Source organism: Rutidosis leptorrhynchoides, chromosome 1 (assembly GCF_046630445.1).
Source record: "Rutidosis leptorrhynchoides isolate AG116_Rl617_1_P2 chromosome 1, CSIRO_AGI_Rlap_v1, whole genome shotgun sequence".
Taxonomy (NCBI): domain Eukaryota; kingdom Viridiplantae; phylum Streptophyta; class Magnoliopsida; order Asterales; family Asteraceae; genus Rutidosis; species Rutidosis leptorrhynchoides.
Genome location: NC_092333.1, coordinates 661,919,657 through 661,941,419, shown reverse-complemented (window position 1 = coordinate 661,941,419; position 21,763 = coordinate 661,919,657). Strand labels below are relative to the sequence as shown.

Below are 21,763 nucleotides of genomic sequence, written 5' to 3'. Positions count from 1 at the left end.
AAATTTTCGTAATTTTAAGAAATTTAGATAAGAAGTAGAATAAAAATCTATGTCCTAAAAACTAGAATAGCGAGAAATAAGAAAGAAAAAGAGTGCGTCGGAAAAAATCGAAAAATAAAAATAAGAAAGAAAAAGAGTGACTTATAGAACTTAAAAACACTCGACTAACCCAACCTTATTACTATCACTAACTTAAAATTATAATCGCAAATTGAGATTACTAATTGGAATGATAATTGATACATAGGTAAAAGGCGTCTAAAAATATTAAAGCTTACAAGTAAAACTCTATCCCAAATGGCAATAACTTAAAAAGGTACTAAAACTTAAAAAGGCGTCGCAAAATTCTAAAGCACCTAAATCTTAGTCTAAAGAAAAAGCACTTAAGGAATTTTACGGCAAAGCCTAAAATTCTAGATATAAAAATAACTATGGCAAAAATTATATCTTAAAACTAAATACGAGCGAAAAATACAAAAGTTACGCTAAAACAATTAAAAAGGGACAAAATATAAAAATATACTAAAAGTTGTAAAAAGTACAATTTTTATAAAAATATTATTTTTATATTATTTATTTTATAAAACTATTAATTTTATAATTTAATTATACTAATTAAACTAAACAAACAAAATAATAAAAAAAACTAATAACAAATTAAATAATAAACCCTAATTAGGGTTTTAAATTAAATAATAAATAAACTTCGTAATTAATGCTGAATTAGGGTTGCAGTTGGCGTGTCGGACATTCTCATGCGATCGCATGAGTTTATGCCTTCGGGCTCATGCGATCGCATGAGCTTGAATTTTGGGCCAGGTTACGGGCTGCTACAGTAGCAGGCCCGAGAGTTTATTATTTTATTTTTTTTCTTCTTTTTTTCTGTTTTGCTGTTTTAATAAAATTATGTAATATATTTATATAAATTAAATAAAACTTATATTTTTATAAAATAAAGATAAAGAAACTTTTATATAACTTACAAACTCTTAAAAATATTTATATTTTTGTTTTTCTTTTTATATTTTCGAATATTTAAAACGTATTTCTACAAAAGCGTACTAAAAATAAAAATCTTTTTTTTATGTGTGTGGCGTTTCGCTTCGGCGTTCCCCGGCAGCGGCGCCAAAAATACTTGATGTTAAAGCTAAGGGGTATAAAATACTATTAAATTTTACAAGAAAATACTATTAAATACGTTACAATTTTACACAAGATATTTATTTATTTATAGAATGGATATACTTAAACCTTGCTACAACACTTATAGGCAGTGTACCTAATCGTACAGTAGTGTAGTTTTTAGTAAGTTCGGTTCGTTCCACAGGGAAAATCTTTTAATCAAAGCTTAACGCTATATTAGTTTAATTTATAAAAATACAAATATATATAATATTATTATTATAAAGGGGGTTTTTACCATTTAATGACCGGTTTGTCGATTTTAAAAACTTTAGTTGCAGTTAAAAATGTAAAATATTAAATAAATAAAAGACTTAATTTAAAGCGTAAAGTAAATAACGATAATGAAATTGCGAATAATAAAAGTGCGATAAAATAAACTTGCGATAATTAAAAAGTACGATAATTAAAAGTGTAATTAAATACAATAACAATAAATAAAAATGCGATAATTAGAAGTGCAATTAAATATAAAATAAAGGAAATTAAATATGAAATAAAAGAATTATGCTTATTTAAACTTCCGTAATCATGATGTTTGACGTGTTGATTTTAGTTTTATGCCCATGGGTTAATTGTCCTTTGTCCTGGATTATTTAATATGTCCGTCTGGTTTTTGTCCATAACAGTCCATCAGTCATAAATATAAAGTGCGAGTGTCCTCGTCAAATTATCCTTATACCCGAAGTTTAAATATTCCAAATTGGGGACTTAAACTGTAACAAGATTTTAATACTTTGTTTAATAATTACACCAGGATGTCGACTGAGTGTAACCCAAGATTTTAATACTTTGTTATCAATTATGCCAAGTGTCATTGTACATAATTTCACCCCTGTTTTAATAATTCTAGTGGCTATTAATTCATTCTCGTGTCCGATTAAATGAACGATTATTCGTACATATAAATACCCCGCCCATCGTGTCCGATTGAGTGTATATGGTTATTTATAGGTACGTCCAATTGTAAATCTTTATATTAAAATTAACAAACTATCATTTAGTTAAACAAATATAAAGCCCATTAATAGCCCATAGTCTAATTTCCACAAGTGTCGTTCTTTTGTCCAAACCCCAATTATGGTACAAAGCCCAATTACCCAATTTTAATATTTTTAGCCCAACATCATGATTACTTCGGATTAAATAAGCATAATAATAACTTAGCTACGAGACATTAAATTAAAAAGGTTGAACATAACTTACAATGATTAAAAATAGTGTAGCGTTACACGGACAGAATTTCGACTTACACCCTTACAACATTCGCTAACATACCCTTATTATTAGGATTTAAAATTAAAATTAAAATATAAATATAAATATATACGTTTACATATAGATAGAGAGATTGATGGATGGATTTTACGTTCACCAAACTGCGAATTTATAGGCCTGTGAACTGAAAAAGGAGCTCATGCGATCGCATGAGCTTTGCTCATCAAGGCCATGCGATCGCATGGCCAGCTGGGGAGGCTCACATTTGGTTGTTTTCTTCTGCCGACGGTTTTATAATATAATATATATATATATATATTAATTTTAAGAATTAATTATATATTATATTATATTTATGTGCATAGTTGACTTGTAATTTTTGGTCTGTTGCGTCGAGCGTTGAGAGTTGACTCTGGTCCCGGTTTCGGATTTTCGAACGTCCTTGCGTACAATTTAATATCTTGTACTTTGCGTTTTGAATCTTGTACTCTTGTAATTTTGAGACGTTTCTTATCAATAATTGGAACCTCATTGATTGTATTTTGTACTTTTGAGCTTTTTGGTCGTTTGCGTCTTCAATTCGTCGAATCTGTCTTTTGTCTTCACCTTTTATTATTTAAACGAATATCACTTGTAAATAGAACAGTTGCAACTAAAAGCTTGTCTTTCTTGAGGAATAATGCTACGAAATATATGTTCGTTTTTAGCATTATCATTGGGTGTAGAGAAAATTACAGTTTTTTTTTCTTTAGGAAAGTGTTTGTGGGACTCATTAGTAGATTACTCCACTGCGAGGATGATCGTTAGACGTGGAGTGCTATTTTCGATTGCCTCATATAGAGACACTCGGTTACTACTTGTTATTAAGTGTACGGTTCTTGGATTTATGAGAATCCTATAGTGATGGAATGCCGAGGCTATCCTTAACGGACGGTCAAAGCGAGAGGCTCATCCGGCGTTGGTGGGCATATTATGGGTTGTGTGACGGGTTACAGAATTTAGCAATGACGAAATTTTTTTTGTTAACGGGTATCTAATATAATGATAGCTTCCATGTTAGTACTAAGAGTCCGCCTTGTATTATGCGTTTTAAGATATAGATGTGCAACCCAGTGTAATGGGGTAGTGATTGTCTCGGATATGGTGTAATGACATTGTCATGGAATGATTCGAGGATGGATAAGTAATGTGCGAGTAAGTTGAAGGTACTATTAGTGTGCCAAGAAGGATTGTATAGGATATCTGAGACTTCATCGTGGAAGTATAATTCGATCGTGGTAATGAAAGGGATAGATTGTACCAAGTGTGTCTTGAGGTGGATAAGTTCTTATGTGAGAGTGAATTTGTGATCGGTTGAGTTTTGTGAGCGTGAGTCATTAATATATGGAATATCATTATGGGATAAATGTTACTTTATGGTAATAGCGCGGATCACGAGGACGTGATCCAGTATAAGTGAGGGAGAGTTGTAACATCCCTAATATTCAAGGGGCAAAATGTGTAAATATTATATATATTAAAAAAAACGTGAATTAGACTATGATATTGGTCAGGAGGTTCTCATTCATCAGATATGTTCTAAAGCTTGCTCCCCAATTCTAGTTTGAGAAACTTTAAGAGAGAAAAACCCTAATTTGGTGAAGATGGTGCTTAATCCAACCCAAATTGGAAGATATTCTTGGTGTGTCCAGCTATTACACTTCATTGGTGATGAGGTAAACCCTAAAATCCGAATTAATGTTTAACTATTGAAGTTAGGGTTATGGTTTGGATTGATTAGTGTTAATAAGCCCATTTTCTTCAAGAAATTTAGGGTTTAAGATATTTTAAGGGTGTGTATAATCCCTGAAATGTGGGTTTTTAATTAGATAACTAATTTGAGTAAAATTGGTCATCGTATTGGGTGTGAAATTGTTAGTCATCAAGTACTTGATGATTTAGAAATCATGGAACTTGTTTTGTTGATCAAAACTAAGGGTTGACTTAGATTTGGGTCAAAGCTAAGGTTTATGTCATGTTTTGGTAAATTAAGTACATAAGTACTTAGTTTTTGTGTTACTTGGTGTTTAAAAGGTGATTAGTGTATAATCACTATGTAACTAGTGATTTTGGGTCGTTACCTAGGTTGGTTCATGTTTGAGTCAAACGCAATTTGCTTAAATTGTGCTTGGTTGTGTGGGTTAGAATTACCACTCGAAGTGGTAATGGGTTGTATCCATTTTGTGTCAAAATGGGCGGGTTTTAGTGAGCAAAGTGTAATCCCTTGGTCAAGGGATGTGGTGACGGATTCTCTTATAAAGAATGATTCTTTATGTGTTTTGTATGCCTATGTGTCGTATAGGTGAATACTTACTCGGATTTGAGGACGAAGATCGTGATTACATGAAACTTGTGCGTGTTATCGAGGTGAGTGTAATAATTGTATGTATATGTGCATAGGTTATATATGCGACCCGTAGTCAAACCGGTAAATAGTTGACTATGAGTAACTTATAGTCAAACCGGCAAATATTTGACCACAAGATGATTTGTTAACAAACCGACAAATATTTGTGCATATGATGATGTGACGCGGCGAGCGGACTATGAGTTAGACCACATGACGAGTGGGCTAAGAGTTAGACCACATGGCGAGTGGACTATGAGTTAGATCACATGGTGAATGGACTATGAGTTAGACCACATGGCGAGTGTACTATGAGTTAGACCACATGACGAGTGGACTATGAGTTAGGCCACTAAAGTGGACTATGAGTTAGACCACTTATTGTCTAGTGACTTTAATCAGACACTAGATAATGTTTGGGTGGCCACCCGATGATTTGGACATCCTTATGTGTTATGATCGAGTTTTAATGTTTGATTGATGTGATGTATCATGCTTTAATGTGTTTCTTGCTGTGATAGCATTTGGTGCCTATTTGATTGCATGCTCGGTGCTATAGTCGTAATTGTATGAGCTATGTGTATGTATATATGATTATTACATTCACTAAGCGTTAGCTTATTTCGTTGTTGTTTACCTTTTTATAGGTACCGGTGTGATAACATGAAGATATCTAGTTTTAGACTAGATGTCTAAGAATTTATTGAGCTTATGACGTGGTTGCTTCTAGCTTATTGGACTTAGGCTGGGGGTAAGTGGTCCCCGGGATCATGCTCTTGGTATTGGTTTGGGTTGTTAAGTCTTAAACCGTTCGTTGTGTAATTTGGGTCAAATTTACACTTTTTTATTATGTAACGGGTCGTGGTCCACCCGATAGATGATTAAACTTGTTCAAGCGTTTCGTTGTGTGATTTTGCCATACATTGAAGCCTAAACAGATTTTGGTTGATATGAATGAGTTTGGGTAAACTTTTGTGTTGGTTTTGGATTCTGTCCAAATGTTTAAAAAAAAGGGTTGTCGTTTTCTGAAATTGAGTTGGAGTCGTTTCACCTTCATTAAGAAAACAATCAAGATTAGTTATCCGTTAAAAGTTATGCGATTTTTAAGTATACCAGACAGTTAAGACAGGTACTTGAATTTCTAGAAGAATTATTGAGTAGGGATAAGCAAACGCTATGTCTCCAAGGCCCTGAAAAACTAGCCAAACTTTATCGATTGTAGAAACACCTGGGGCTCCTCCAATGCTCCCCAAAATCTCGCCATTTACTGAAAATCCATCATAAAACCGTTTTAGTAGAGGTAGCAATTTCAACCCATTTATATGGGAACACGCCAGTCAGTGTTATACTGTATTCGTTTAATAACAGGTAAACCACTAACCTTTTTTAAGCTGAAAAAAAAAATAATAGCTAACCATTTTATGTGGGTCAGAAGCCATTATTGAACATTAATTGTTTAAGATATCCTAAATAGTCTTATTGAAAGAAACTATCTTACTACCATTACTAGCATTACCCAATTTGCCCCTGACAATCTTGTTTTCCACAATTCCACCTCTACAAGAAATGACACTCGGAGGTCAATTTACCCGAGCACCATTTGGAAATGTGCTCATAGTTTGGCATTGACTATCTTAGACTATTTAATTGCATTTATGGATTAACCTAAACGTCAACATTGTGCTCAACCCACAATTTTTGTACTCTCTTTGTCGGACCTACCGTTTTCCCTATATATTCAAATATTAATAAATCATTAAATACTAATAAAAACGTATATATAATAATAATAATAATACTCCTAACAGTAAGCTAATAATAATAATATAATAATAATAATAATAATATATAATACTCCTAACAGTAGCTTATAATAATAATACTAATTTAATAATAATAATAATAATAATAATAATAATAATAAACCTTTATCTTTTTTTCGGTGTCTACGCGTTGGCCGTGGTTGAGTTGGTTGCGATTCTTGCGATTCTTCATCTCGCAATCGTAGTTGTGGTTGACTTACTTGACTTGGTTGACTTGGTTGCGTTGGTTGCGTTGGTTGTGATTGTTGATGAAACAGTTGTTGTTGAAACATTTGTTGTTGTTGATACATATGTTGTTGATACATAATAGCTTGTTGTTGTTCAACACTTAACGGAGGTTGATTGAACGCAAATAAGTTTCTACTTAGATTAGTAAATTGTTGTGGACTAGGTGTTTGGAGTGGTGGGGATGATAAACAGGGAGTATTCGTCCGACCAAACACCATAAGATTCGATATCGAACCGGTTTGGTTAAGTGGTGTTTGTGAATCTTCATTATCATCTTGCAAAGTGAAAGGAGTGTTTGGATTAGACATTTTTTTGTTGATAAAAATACGAAATGTAGAGAGTATGAAGATGTGTAGTTTGTGAAATGGGGTTTGGTGTGTGTATATATATATATATATATATATATATAGGGGTAGGATCAAGAGGGAAGTAACCAAGCGGGGGGAAGCAAAATTTTTTTTTTTTTTCATTTTTTGAAAAAACTTTGTTCACGAACATTATAGATGAGATGAAAATCTGAACATTTAGTAGAGACACTTTGTGATAAATGTTTTTAATTTGGCAGGAAAACGCTTGAAGAAGTAATATATAACAATTATCGTGTTTTTCGAGCGTATTTTGAGGTTTTAGCTATTGGGGTTTAGATATTAGGGTTTAAATATTAGGGTTTATAGGGTTTACATATTAGGGTTTAGAAATTTAGGGTTTAGGGTTTAGATTTAGGGTTTAGATTTAGGATTTAGATTAATTTTTAACACGAACGGTTTAGAGTTTAGGGTTTAGGGTTTAGGGTTTGGTGTTTTGGGTTTATGGAATAAACCCAAAACACCAAACCCTAAACCCTAAACCCTAAACTCTAAATCGGGCTAAATTTTACTTCACAAAACATGAAGAAAAAAAAACGTTCATATTCTTCACGAACAATATTATCTTGAATGTTATTTTTGTCGATCGTTTTCCCACCTAAATAATAACATTCATCACGAAGTGTCTCTTCTAAATGTTCATATTTTCGTGTGATCTTGATGACGGAAAAAAAAATTCAAAAAAAACGAAGAAAAAAAAAATTTGCTTCCCCCCGATTGGTTACTTCCCCATTGATCCTGCCCCTATATATATATATATATATATATATATATATATATATATATATATATATATATATATATATATATATATATATATATATATATATATATATATATATATATATATATATATATATATATATATATATATTGTAACGACTCTGGATTTTCCAACTTTTAATTAATAATGTTTATTATTAATGCTTGCGTGTTAATGAATGTATTTTATTACATTTACTTGTTACCGTACATGAATTTTAATTGCCCGACACGTCTTTGTGACACACGTACATTACACGAATAATATTTTCAGATATTATTTACATTCATGATTAATTTTTACAAATCATTTTTAATTAACTATGGTTACTAGTTAATTACTTGAGCCTTATTGGATTAATTTGTTAATTACTTGAACTTGGGCTTTTATTAATGTTAATGGACTTAGAATCCCACCCTACACACTTAAATGGACTAGTTAGCCTATCATTAAGCTAATGAAGTATTAAGATTAAGATTAAGGATTAACTAGTTCATGGAATCTAGTTACTTACACAATTACATCTAGTTCCCATGCAAGCTAACCTTATTACCAACTTTTGAGCCAAATACATGAAGGATCTAGTGGACATTTTCCTTCCCCTTCCCCTTGTGAAAACCGTCTGCACCTAGGGGGATAAGGAGTTCAAGTTTTATTTTTTTTGATTACTTATTACTTGTATCCATTTCACTCTCACACACTCTTCATTTCATACTTCCATTTCTCTCAACATTTTCTCTCAACTTGTAAGTAACATGTTCAAGTTTTTCTTCTTCTTTTCTTTGCTTTGAAAACCGAAACATACATACATTATCATCATCATTTGCTTGTTAATACTTGTTCTTGTTTGTTGCTTAACTACTTATAGTTGTTTGTTGTTGATTAAGAACCAAACTTTATAGTTTGTTCTTCATACCATCTTGTTCATACAAGAACATACAAGAACCTAACTTTCTAGTTATGGTTCTACACTTAATGTTTAAAAGAAAGAAAGTTCATAGGTTGTAAAGTCATACTTGTGTTCATGAAGTAAACTTAAGGTCTACTTTCTTAAAGATCAAAGCCTTGGCTTGAATCTTTAAAAGTATGAACAACCATGAACTTGTCACTTGTTTATTTAGTTTATTTCTTCATTTTCTTGCACATACAATTCGTGATTCATGCTATTATTGGTCAAGTGTTACTAGTTAACTTTGATCTCATTTTTCTTGAACTAAAGTTAACTTTATAAGTTCAAGAACATGGAAGTATAACTTTCTAGTTATAACTTCACATACATATGAAAGATCTAAGTTTCTATAGCTTATGGTCTACTTATTTTGTCAAAAACAAAAGCTTGAAAGCTTACACACACTTTACAAGATGAAAATCTAAGTTTTATAGCTTATGGTTTCATTAAAGTAAAGATTCAAGTGTTATTACTTATGATTTAACTTAATAACCTTAGATCTAGACTTTTGGGTCTTGGATCTTCAAGATCTAACAAAGAACTATGTTCTACAACTTAAGATCTTGATTAGTTAGTTTACTTTCAAGTTTGTAGTTCAATATTACTTTTATAGTTCATGTATGTGTCGGATCTAAGATTTTGATGTAACTTTGGTTCATCAAGCTACTTGCAACACTTAAATGAGTTGTGCTACATGTCTTAGACTTACACAAGTGTTATGATGGTCAAACCTTGGTTAAGATGATGCAAACACATCAACGAGTTGTACACTTGAAGCTATATGCATCAAGGATGAGAACCGTGATGAGCATCGAGCACCAAGAACCCACCGGAACACTAAACCTACTGTTTTTGGGTCTGATAAGAATAAATGGGCTACTGTAAAGTTGATTTTCAGTTAGATCTATTCGAGTAGATAATTTTTCGTTTAAGACTCGTCTTAATCCGAGTTACGGTTTGGGATTTATGGCCCTCCGAGTGTCACTATGTCCTTTTAACGTTGTGCTGAAAATTCTGACCTACTCGCACTTAGACCGTCACCACGGTCAAACGAAGACGAGTTTGCTTCTGGAATTTTTACCGGAACTAAAAGACTCATATACGGAGCCATGACCACTGGTCTCACCTCATTTCAGTAGGTATAGAGGCCGTGGTGACTGATCCAAGTCAGCCTTTGTTTTAAACTCTTTTCTAGAATGAAACTTACTTTACACCTTTTGTTGATGATGAATGATGATGACCTTTAAGACCTAATTTACATACATTTAAACCTTTTGGGACGATTTACTGACTTAGTAATATTTGACTTAGGTTGAGGACTTTTCGGACCTACATACTTGCTTACTTCCCGACTCAACTTTACTACTACTTTACCACTGTGAGTTATAGCATCCCTTTTTACTTTAACTATTTTGAGAACAGAGAATACATGCGCATTTTACATTTTACATACTAGGCACGAGTACTTAAACTTTATATATGTGTGGGTTATATAATGGCATAAATATTCCCTTTAGCTCGGTAACGTTTAGTCATTGGTTTTTGAACCGGTGAACGTGAATCTTAGATATGGATCCATAGGGTTTGACATCCCCACTCGGGCTAGTAGCGCTAGCATTTAATGGGTGTTTAATACTTCGTAAACATACGCACTCGCCAAGTGTACTTTTCGGGGGTTATAAACGTTAAGTTAGTTACCAAGTGCCCACGGTTAAACATATACTTTATCATACTGTTTTGAAACACTCTTTGTAGCACTGAAATCTCGTGGCCTACCTTACATTACTGTTATACTTAAACTATAGCTCACCAACCTTTGTGTTGATGTTTTAAGCATGTTTTTCTCAGGTGCTTAAGGTTGCTTGCTTCCGCTGTTGTACTAGTCATGCCTTGTAGACTTCTGCTACCTTTGATAGAGTTGTCACCGCATGAAACGTTATCTTGCATTCATAAACTTATTTACTTTTAGAATGATGATTTGTAACGACCTAAGGGTCACGTACTATTAACTTTGCTTCTATTCATAGAAGCATTCTTTTGGTTGTAAAACATTTGACGTTAGTTATGACGTCACCTTTTATCATGAATGCAAACTTGTTTTGAAAACGCATATAGTGTTTGACCTTGTAATGATCCTGTTGTTGATGGTCCGTACATGTTGATTTAGTACGGGGCGTCACATTTGGTATCAGAGCATTGGTTGTAGGAAATTAGGTTGCATTAGTGAGTCTAAGACCGACCCGAGTAGGATTCACTAATAGGACTAATCTACAACTTGCTAGTTTACTTGTTTCCGCTGAACTTACTGCATGCTGCTGCTTACTTTTGCTACTATATGCCATATGCTATTACATGATTTCACTACTGCATGCTATTATCTGCTTCCGATTGCATGATACTTGTCGTTATTGCCATGCTACTTACTGTTACACATGATCTAGACTGTCGTAGTTACTTTGCCTAATACGTTCTTGCTTTATGACTTACTGACGTGGAAAAAGTTATTTTTCCTTATTCAGATGTCGGATATTCCACCTGTCATCATTTTGGACAGCGACACAGACTCATCAGCCACTTCACCGACCGTTGTTGCCGATTCCCAGATGCCGTCGTCGACACCTTCTAGTGACTCAGACGCTTCATCCTCTGGAGCCAGCAGTCATGCACCTGCCCCAGTGGTTACCTCTGACAGAGCCGAGGACCTCCAGGAGATTCCAGCTCCACTTGCCCCCAGACCCTCGGAGCCACAGCACCATCCCGGTGGTGCTGTGATTCCCGCAGATCTTGGGGAAGGTCCAGTCCGTAATGAGCATAACCATTGGTGCCGACGCGCTCCTGATGGACGTCTCGTGCCGATCGGACACGCCAGATACCCACAGATGATGGTCGCCCGAGGAGAGCCAGTACAGCCACCCGTGCAGCCACCTCCACATGATTCGGACGACCCATCCTCTGCTGACTCTTTATCCGACGACACCTCCTCAGACGAATCCAGTGACGATGATTCTGAGGAGGACCCTGATGATGCACCTGTACAGCCACCCTCCACCCCACCGAAGAAGCGGTACCGTTTCGATGGTACCGTTATTCCAGGGATTAATGGAGGTCGGGCATTCACTGATGCATATAGTCGGCGTCGTAGGGTTACCGCCCGTAAGTGGCTTGTGCCGTACCCTGCTGATCCCTTCATCCGTAAGCCTTACCGCTTCGCAGCATCTACTTCTGGAGCCGGACCGTCTGCACCACCAGCTCCACCAGCACCACCCGTACCGACCGCACCGCCTGCCCCACCATCTCCCACTGTCGAGGAACTGACAAGGGAGATGGAGATCCTCCGTGCTCGGGTAGCTGAGCTCGAGGACCAGATGTCTCATGTATTGGAAATCCTACACCCACCTTCACCATAGGACCTTTGTAGTAGATTTCATTATGTAATCTAGTTCTCGTTTTATGCTTCACTTATGTATTGTACGAAACTATTCAGATGTATGCAACTTATTATTAATGAATGGAACTTTGCGTTATTTAATTCTTGCACGATGTTCTATTTACATTACTGTATGATTCTGTGGTATTTGTACCTGGTTGCATTACTTAATAAACATGTGATGTGTTGATTCCATGTTGGTTACCATATACTGTATTATTACTATTTGAATGCTGGATTTTGACTTGAGTCAAAAATTTTGTTTAGAACACCATGGCCAACGGACGATCAACACCTACCGCAACCTAAATCGAGGAGATGATCAATGAACGGGTCACCGCAGCTTTAGCAGAAAGGAACCTCCAAGCTCCACTGCCACCGGTTATCCAGCCCATTCGTAATGGGTGCACATACAAAGAGTTTCAAAGCTGCAAACCCCACAACTTTAGTGGAACGGAGGGGCCGGTTGGTCTCACTAGATGGTTTGAGAAATTAGAATCTGTGTTTCAAGTTAGTAACTGCTCTGAGGCGAATAAAACCAAGTTTGCTTCATGCACGCTGTCTGACGGCGCACTAACATGGTGGAACACGTTGGCTCAAGCAAAGGGTATTGATGAGGCATTTGCTACCCCATAGGAGGAATTCAAAGGGGCCCTGATTGAGGAATATTGCCCTAGGACTGAGATCCAGAAGATGGAGATTGAGTTTATGCAGTTGAAGGTTGTGGGAAACGATCTCGATGGTTACAATCATAGATATTTGGAACTAGCCCTGATGTGTCCTACCATGGTTACCCGGAGTTCAAGCGTATGGAAAGATATTTGTGGGGACTTCTTAAGTCCATTAAGGGAAACGTCACCTCGTCTAAGCCACCCAATGTCCCGAAAGCAATGCGCATGGCGCATACCTTAATGAACCAAATCATCATCGATAAACCGGAAAAGGCAAAATCCGAAGCGGGTAGTAGTGATAAGCGTAAGTAGGATAACAACAAGGGTAGAGCCTATGATCAAAACCCGGCGAAGCGACATGAGGGTTTCAAAGGAAACAATAACAGTGGAAACCCCAACCCGAACTACAAGGGTACCTTACCGCAATGCAAGAGGTGTTACAAGCACCATACCGGGTATTGTAATGTTGTTTGCGAAAAGTGCCAACGGACTGGACATATCGGTAAGGACTGCAAAGTTACCACCCTGAATGTGAAGGTGAACCCCAATGGACCAAAAAAGTGCTACGAATGAGGACAGACGGGCCACTTCAGAAATGTGTGTCCCAATAAAAGAAAGGACGGCGGACCACCGCGTGGTAGAGCTTTCAACATTAATGCAAGGGATGCACGTGAGAACCCCGACTTGGTGACAGGTATATTCACTATCAACAATCTATTAGCTTCTGTCTTATTTGATACTGGTGCCGATAGAAGTTATGTATGTAGACACTTTTGCGATAAGATTAATTGGTCGTTAGTCCCGTTAAAGGAGAGTATGCTTGTAGAGGTAGCCAATGGAAAACTTGAGAAAGTTGACCATATTAGTCGAGGAGCCATTATCAACATAGCTGGTGTAAATTTCGAGATTGACTTGATACCCATTAAGTTGGGAAGCTTTGATGTTATTGTCGGTATGGACTGGTTGACCAAGATAAGGGCTGACATTATCTGTGGGGATAAAGCTCTTCGTATACCTGATGTGCAGCGGGGTAGTATATAAAATAGCTTATATTTTTGCAGGAAAATACTATTAAATACGATACAATTTTACACAAGATATTTATTTATTTAGAGAATGGATATACTTAAACCTTGCTACAACACTTATATGCAGTGTACCTAATCGTACAGTAGTGTAGTTTTTAGTAAGTCCGGTTCGTTCCACAGGGAATCTTTTTAAACAAAGCTTAACGCTATATTAGTTTATTTTTATAAAAATACAAATATATATATATAAGTAATATTATTATTATAAAGGGGGGTTTTTACCGTTTAATGACCGGTTTGTCGATTTTAAAACTTTAGTCGCAGTTAAAACCAAATGTAAAATATTAAAAATAAATACAAGACTTAAATTAAAGCATAAAGTAAATAACGATAATGAAATTGCAATAAATAAAAGTGCGATAAAATAAAATTGCGATAATTAAAAAGTACGATAATTAAAAGTGCGATTAAATAACAATAAATAAAAGTGCGATAATTAGAAGTGCAATTAAATATAAAATAAAGGAAATTAAATATGAAATAAAAGAATTATGCTTATTTAAACTTCCGTAATCATGATGTTTGACGTGTTGATTTTAGTTTTATGCCCATGGGTTAATTGTCCTTTGTCCTGGATTATTTAATATGTCCATACAGATTTTGTCCATAATAGGCCATCAGTCATAAATATAAAGAGCGAAAGCCTTCGTCAAATTATTCTTATTCCCGAAGTCAAATATTCCAACTAATTGGGGATTCGAATTGTAACAAGGTTTTAATACTTTGTTTAATGAATACACCAGGTTATCGACTGCGTGTAAACCAAGGTTTTACTACTTTGTTAACAATTACACCAATTACCCTTGAATGTAATTCACCCCTGTTTCAACAAGTTTATTAACTATTAATCCAGTTCCGTATCCGGTAAAATGAATAATTATTGGTATTTATAGATATCCCGCCCACCGTACCCAGTCAAGCGTATGTGGTTATATATAAATACGTCAAATTATAAGTTTGTATATTAAATTAACAAGGTATTGTTTAGTTAATATAAAACCCATTAATAGCCCATAGTCTAATTTCCACAAGTGTCGTTCTTTTGTCCAAACCCCAATTATGGTACAAAGCCCAATTACCCAATTTTAGTAATTAGCCCAACATCATGATTACTTCGGATTAAATAAGCATAATAATAACTTAGCTACGAGACATTAATATAAAAAGGTTGAACATAACTTACAATGATTAAAAATAGCGTAGCGTTACACGGACAGAATTTCGACTTACACCCTTATAACATTCGCTAACACACCCTTATTATTAGGATTAAAATTAAAATTAAAATTAAAATTAAAATTAAAATATAAATATAAATATATACGATATAGATAGAGAGATGGATGGATTTTTTGGTTAATTTTTACGATCAGAATGCGCGAGCTTTATAGGGAGTTTCAGAAATTGGGGCTCCGCAACTCGCGGCCAATTTTGCCTTCAAACTCCGCGAGTCGCGGAGTTTACTTTTACAGCTCACCCATGTTTGGAGTCTTCCTTGCCGACGATTTATTTTATATATATAATATATATATAATTAATTATATATTATATTATATTTATATACATAGTTAACTTGTAATTTTTAGTCCGTTGCATCGAGCGTTAAGAGTTGACTCTGGTCCTGGTTTCGGATTTTCCAACGTCCTTGTGTACAATTTAATATCTTGTACTTTGCGTTTTGAATCTTGTACTCTTGTAATTTCGAGACGTTTCTTATCAATAATTGGAACCTCTTTGATTGTCTTTTGTACTTTTGAGCTTTTTGGTTGTTTGCGTCTTCAATTCGTCGAATCTGTCTTTTGTCTTCACCTTTTAATATTTAAACGAATATCACTTGTAAATAGAACAATTGCAACTAAAAGCTTGTCTTTCTTGAGGAATAATGCTATGAAATATATGTTCGTTTTTAGCATTATCAAATATTCCCACACTTGAGCGTTGCTTGTCCTCAAGCAATATCGTCTTGAAATACTAGAATCACTTCTTTATTCTTCACACTTTGTACATCAGTGATTTCTATACGGTGGTATAAACAATGGTAGTAACGATATGGTTTACAGTCCCACATGACTATAAAAATTTAGATCCATTAAGGAAATTGGATCTTTATGAAAACATTTGATCTTTTGAAAATTAAATCTAGTTTTTACCCTAGATAAGTTTTCCGGAATAACCCTTTACCGGTGTTTGCAAAATATTTTTGTGGGTTTGGTGGGTTTCAGATTTGAAAATTTTAGCTCAAAACTTATGGTTTTGTGTCACTCACTTGCTAACCTTGTATTTGGAAAGCAACACGTCCAGTTTACTTGTCCCGTATATTACCTTTCGGTAAACTACCGTCCGGTTGTAAAGGAAAGCGTTGAACAAGCAACTGTTAAGGCAATGTCCCCTTACATGCTTTTAATTATGGTCTATAACGTGTCGGACGCAATTACTATCCTTGGTAGGAGCAATAGTAAAGCTCACCCTTATAATTTTTCGATATGGCACAAGATCCTGTCTTTGACCACTATGCAACCACCGTTCTTACGATTGACACCCGATTTAGTTCAGGTGACCTAATGAATTCCAGGTGAATTGGTAATGAACGCATTGAAAATAGGGTTTTCAGAAAACAAATCGGTTTGTAATTTTGATCAAAATATTTTCTCGTTCAAGCTCGAGTTTAGATATCATTGAATTCCATGAGTTTGAATTCTCAATCTTTAAGGTCAATCTCTAGGATTGAGTAATATCAGTTTTAAAAGCTGATTTTTAATCTTTAAGGAGATTATCCTTTCTGGGGATCTGATTCATTAGTCTTATCCAGCTAATTTGCATGGTGCCCCCCATTTTACAAGATAAATCCTTCTCATGGTTAGGATAAATCTGACCACTTGGCGACCCTATTTAATGCTGAGGTCCGTGGATTTCCTGCTGATTTTAGTGATGACTTTTCTAGATTTTTCGTCAACCTACAGCTGGTCTGGACGACAACTTCATGACCTAAATCAAGAAGCGCGTTTCTTTTTCGGAAGACTTTACTTCCTTTTAATGATGGAATTGATTCATCGTGTAGATCCATCTCTTCTTTTCTTTCATCGGGTAAAACAGTTTAGTCTAGTCCAAAGCAAAAGTATTTTCAGTTATTTGTTACAGATATATGTGATATATGTTTAAAATAACTTGGTAAATTTTCCCACACTTGGCTTTTATTTTCCTTTTTATCGTCCTCTATTCCATTTTAAATGAATTTTAACATTTTGGTTTGTTTCTCAATTTATGTCCTTTCCGAGGTAACAATAATTTCGGTGTTAAAACCTAGTTTTATCGTTCATAAATATGTATAAACATGATTTTGAGTTCATTTAATTGAAAATTTTGAAAAATTTTACTAGAATTGGGTAGTCAGTATATAAGACTAGTGCTGTTCTTTATTATCAGAGAGCACTAGATTCTAATACAACTACTGCTTTACTAGTATTTTTAATGGTAACCAAGTGTATAAAGTAAAAAATTTTAAAATCCGAAAGAATTTAACCCCTTCCCACACTTAAGATCTTGCAATGCCCTCATTTGCAAGAAATCAGTAACAATTTAAATTATTGAGGGTGATTTGTGTGAAATTGATTAAATTTTACCAAAGTTTCCAAACATATTGGCGTTTGTTTGCTGAATGATAAATGGTGCACATCATTTGTTCATTCCGTCTTGTTGTTATTTCACATATATTTTGCATCTTGTCGTCAAAATTAGTTGCTTTTGCTGAACTTAATGCCAGTCTTTGAAAATGCGTTGTTTTACCCTGTTGTGTACATAAGATAAACTGCAAACATATATACATATTTTTGAAGTTTGGTATATTACCTCACATTCAAAAATTATTAAAATCTAAGAATAAAAGTTAGACAATTATAAAAACTATTACAATATTAACAAAAGTATTAAACGTATCAATCATTACAAATTACAAAATAAATAAAACTAAGTATACTAGGGATGATACTGGTACCAATAGGGGTTCCAGGCATAACCATAGGTGCTATAAAATGCTTCGGCAGGGTTATACGTAGGATACGGTGGTTGCATCTCTATAGACCAGGGAGGGAAGATGGGTTTTGGTGTAGGAATATAGTTTCGACCTATATGTTGGCAATGAGCTATGATTTGGTTCTGATGAACTTGCCAATCTTCAAATGCTCTCTGTCTAGCATTTTCGTACTCCTGAGAAGCTATAAACCTTTGCATTTCTTGCATCTCATTCCCCCCTCCTACATTACCTTGCTGTTGGTTTTTCTCAACCTGTGGATGTCTACCATGGTATGGTACTGCGGCGTTATTTCGCCTCTTCAAAACTTTCGCACCATGGTATACATTTAAACCTATAGTATCGCGGGGTTCTGGTTCTTCTACTAATAATCCCCCCCCGACTTATATCCACACCGAGATATTCACCAATCAAAGTAATAAAAATACCACCTCCTATTATGCTATGCGGTCGCATCCCCCTAACCATAGCTGATAAATAATAACCCACACAATACGGTATACTTACAGCGCTTTGTGGGTCTCGAATACACATATGGTAAAACAAATCCTGTTCATTTACCTTTTCCTTGTTATTACCCCTTTGTGTAATCGAATTAGCTAAAAACCTATGAATTACTCTTAATTCAGCTCTATCTATGTCCAAATAAGAGTAATTTCCCCCTTTGAAACGGTGATGGCTTGTCATTTGACTCCACACACCGTGTGTATCAAAATTTTCATCTATCTTTCTACCGTTTAGTATCAACCCTCTACAATCAGCAGATGCTAACTCCTCAGGCATATATATACGTAAAGCCTGAGCCATGTCTAGTAAAGTGAAAGGATCCGAAACTAATCATCCGGACATCGTCCATATAGATTAAAAACGAATTACAATAGTTGATAACATCGCGAGGTACTTGACCTCTATATGATACATTTTACAAACGTTGCATTTATTTCTTAAAGGCAATCTATTATTACATCGAGAGTTGACATATTAGCCTAACATTTTATAACAACCAAATGATCTAATCTGCCATTTTCATAACAATAGTCTTTAATGAACTTCAATGACTCGAATGCAACGTCCTTGTATCATAGCTTAAATGGTCCCAAGTAGTATCCTTAACATGAGCTAATGCACAGCGGAAGACTTAATTCGTACCTGAGAATAACATGCTTTAAAACGTCAACATAAAGTTGGTGAGATATATAGGTTTGATGCTAGCAGCGTTATAACAATGGACCACAAGATTTCGTATATAATCATTTCAATAAAAATATTCTAAGTGGTTGAGCACTTGGTAACCATACTTAACATTTAATCACGTCGCATATTCCCTTTATTATGAAATCTTACTACACCGTACCAAGTGTAGTCACGAAACGAAGTACTGTGCAACCGTTGAATACTGGTCGTCCAGTCCGGTTGGGGTTGTCAGGCCCGATAGATCTATCAACAGGATTCGCGTTTACAATACCGCTGTAAATATTAGTTACCAAGCTACAGGGAAGTATGCCAGTGGTACAACTCAACGTAGAATATATTTTTCAGTTACTTGTGTCCATAACGTAAAACATAAAATACATGTATTCTCATCCCGAAATATTTAGAGTTTAAAAGTGGGACTATATACTCACTGTTGTCTCGAAGATATATATATTTTTGACTTGGTCTTCCGGTTGATATCACGAACCTATCCATATATAATATATCAATATATTTTCATTTTAAACAAACGTCTCGTATATATATTTATAATACTTTTAATACTTTGAATAATTCCTTAGTCCGTAGTTAGCGTTTCGATGTTAGTAATTCAATTTTAATGGTTCATTTTTAGATGTTTAATATACCCGCAATAAATAAACCCCCAACGAAATAAATAAAACTCCCATAAAACCCCATCGTATATGTGTTGGTCGAGATTAATCTTGACCCACGGTACCGGTGTTGTCAAATGACGTATTGCGTACATAAAGTACCGGTGTTGTCAAATGACGTGTTGCGTACAAACATGGGATCTTATGATTAATCTTCTCGTGTTGCTTACGGGTGATCCTGAACCATATGAAATTGAATTATGAGTACATATATATAAAATATCATGTTATCTTAGAAATATGTGATTTATATAATTTTTTTCCAATTGATCCCGTAGTTGAAATGATCTAGGATAACCAATTTTGTTTCAGTCATAGTTTCTTCGTTACAAATCCGTTTTCGTTGATTCAAATTGCCATCTTCTTGGATCGAGTTCTTCTTTAAGTCTATGAACTGTAAATACCTTGGTTTGTATTCAAAATCATACGGCATAGGTGAGACTTTAGTGAAACATATGAAGTTAAACATTTTTGCTACAACAAAATCATTTAATGACCATTTTTCTAAAAATACTTATACTTTGAAAAACCAAGTTTTACCTTGTTAAATTAGCATATACATAAGTTATATTACAGGTCTTGAAGTATTTTAAAAGTTAAGTTAGAAGGATCTATTTAGTTTGCAAACAAGTTTGAAAACATTCAAACTATGTTCTTGTTGTTAAACTTTTGTACCACAAAATAAGATAGCTATATATATATGAATCGAACAAGGTTATGAACATAGATTCTACCTCAAGTTCCTTGGATAAGTTTGCTGTAAAAGAGGAGTAAGAAGCTAGAATCAAAAGGGTGATGGAAGTGGATGAAAGATTGGAAGTAAGTTGGTGTTCTTGGAGGGTTTTCTTGAAGTATTTTTGTATGGTTTTCTTATGGTGTTTAAGTAAGGTTTTTGAAGCTAGATCTTTTTGAAAACTTTGCTGAATTGATTAAGGGTTTTAAGGCTTCAAAGTATGTGTGTGTTTTGGCTAAAATATTGAAGTAAAATGAAACAAAATGATCATGTATTTATACTCTAAAAAAAACGTGATTTAAGGAGTATATGGACAAAATTTTCAAGTAATCATTTTATGTATTTAGTCATACTTGCATCCAAATACAATTACCTAGCCCTAAGGGCATGTACAATGGCTGGTTAGGTAGTGATTAGACATGTATTTACTATTAGTAAATACGTATAGAAGCTAGGTATGATACGAGTACAAATACTCTAAATATACGTATAGAAATTTTGTGAAAAATGGAATGAGGATTCAAATATAGCTATCTTTTGTGAATACACTTATATGGTTTTATGTATTTAAGTTCTTAAAAGTGATTAAATACATTACTTATACGATATATGTATACATATTATAAGTCTTAAGTATTTATGTCAAATAACGTTACGTATTGTTATCATTTTGAAAACTTAAGTTAGTAGTTTCAAAATATACTCATAACTTATTGTTATTAATACAAAATGAGATATTAAAACATTCATTAATCATGTTAAATATGTATATATACATATATATACGCAAACGTATAATTATCATATATTGTATAGTTCGTGATATCGTCGGTCAAACTAGACGGTCAAACGTTGTGTAAAACTCTTTTCGGAAATATAAATCTCGACAATTTGGATTACTTATCATGTTGGTAAGTTTTAATTTATGTAAATATTAATCTTATAAGTATAGAACGATCGAAAAAAAATGCGGGTCAACTTTAGGGTTTTTGCTTATCGTGTCGGAACCATATAGAGATTAGAGTTTAAATTTGG

General features: G+C 34.4%; 1 pseudogene; it reads right to left on the bottom strand.

The window, feature by feature from the left end:
• LOC139888630 (probable amino acid permease 7) overlaps nt 1–21,763 on the bottom strand; it is a 103,065-nt pseudogene that overhangs the window by 44,967 nt on the left and 36,335 nt on the right.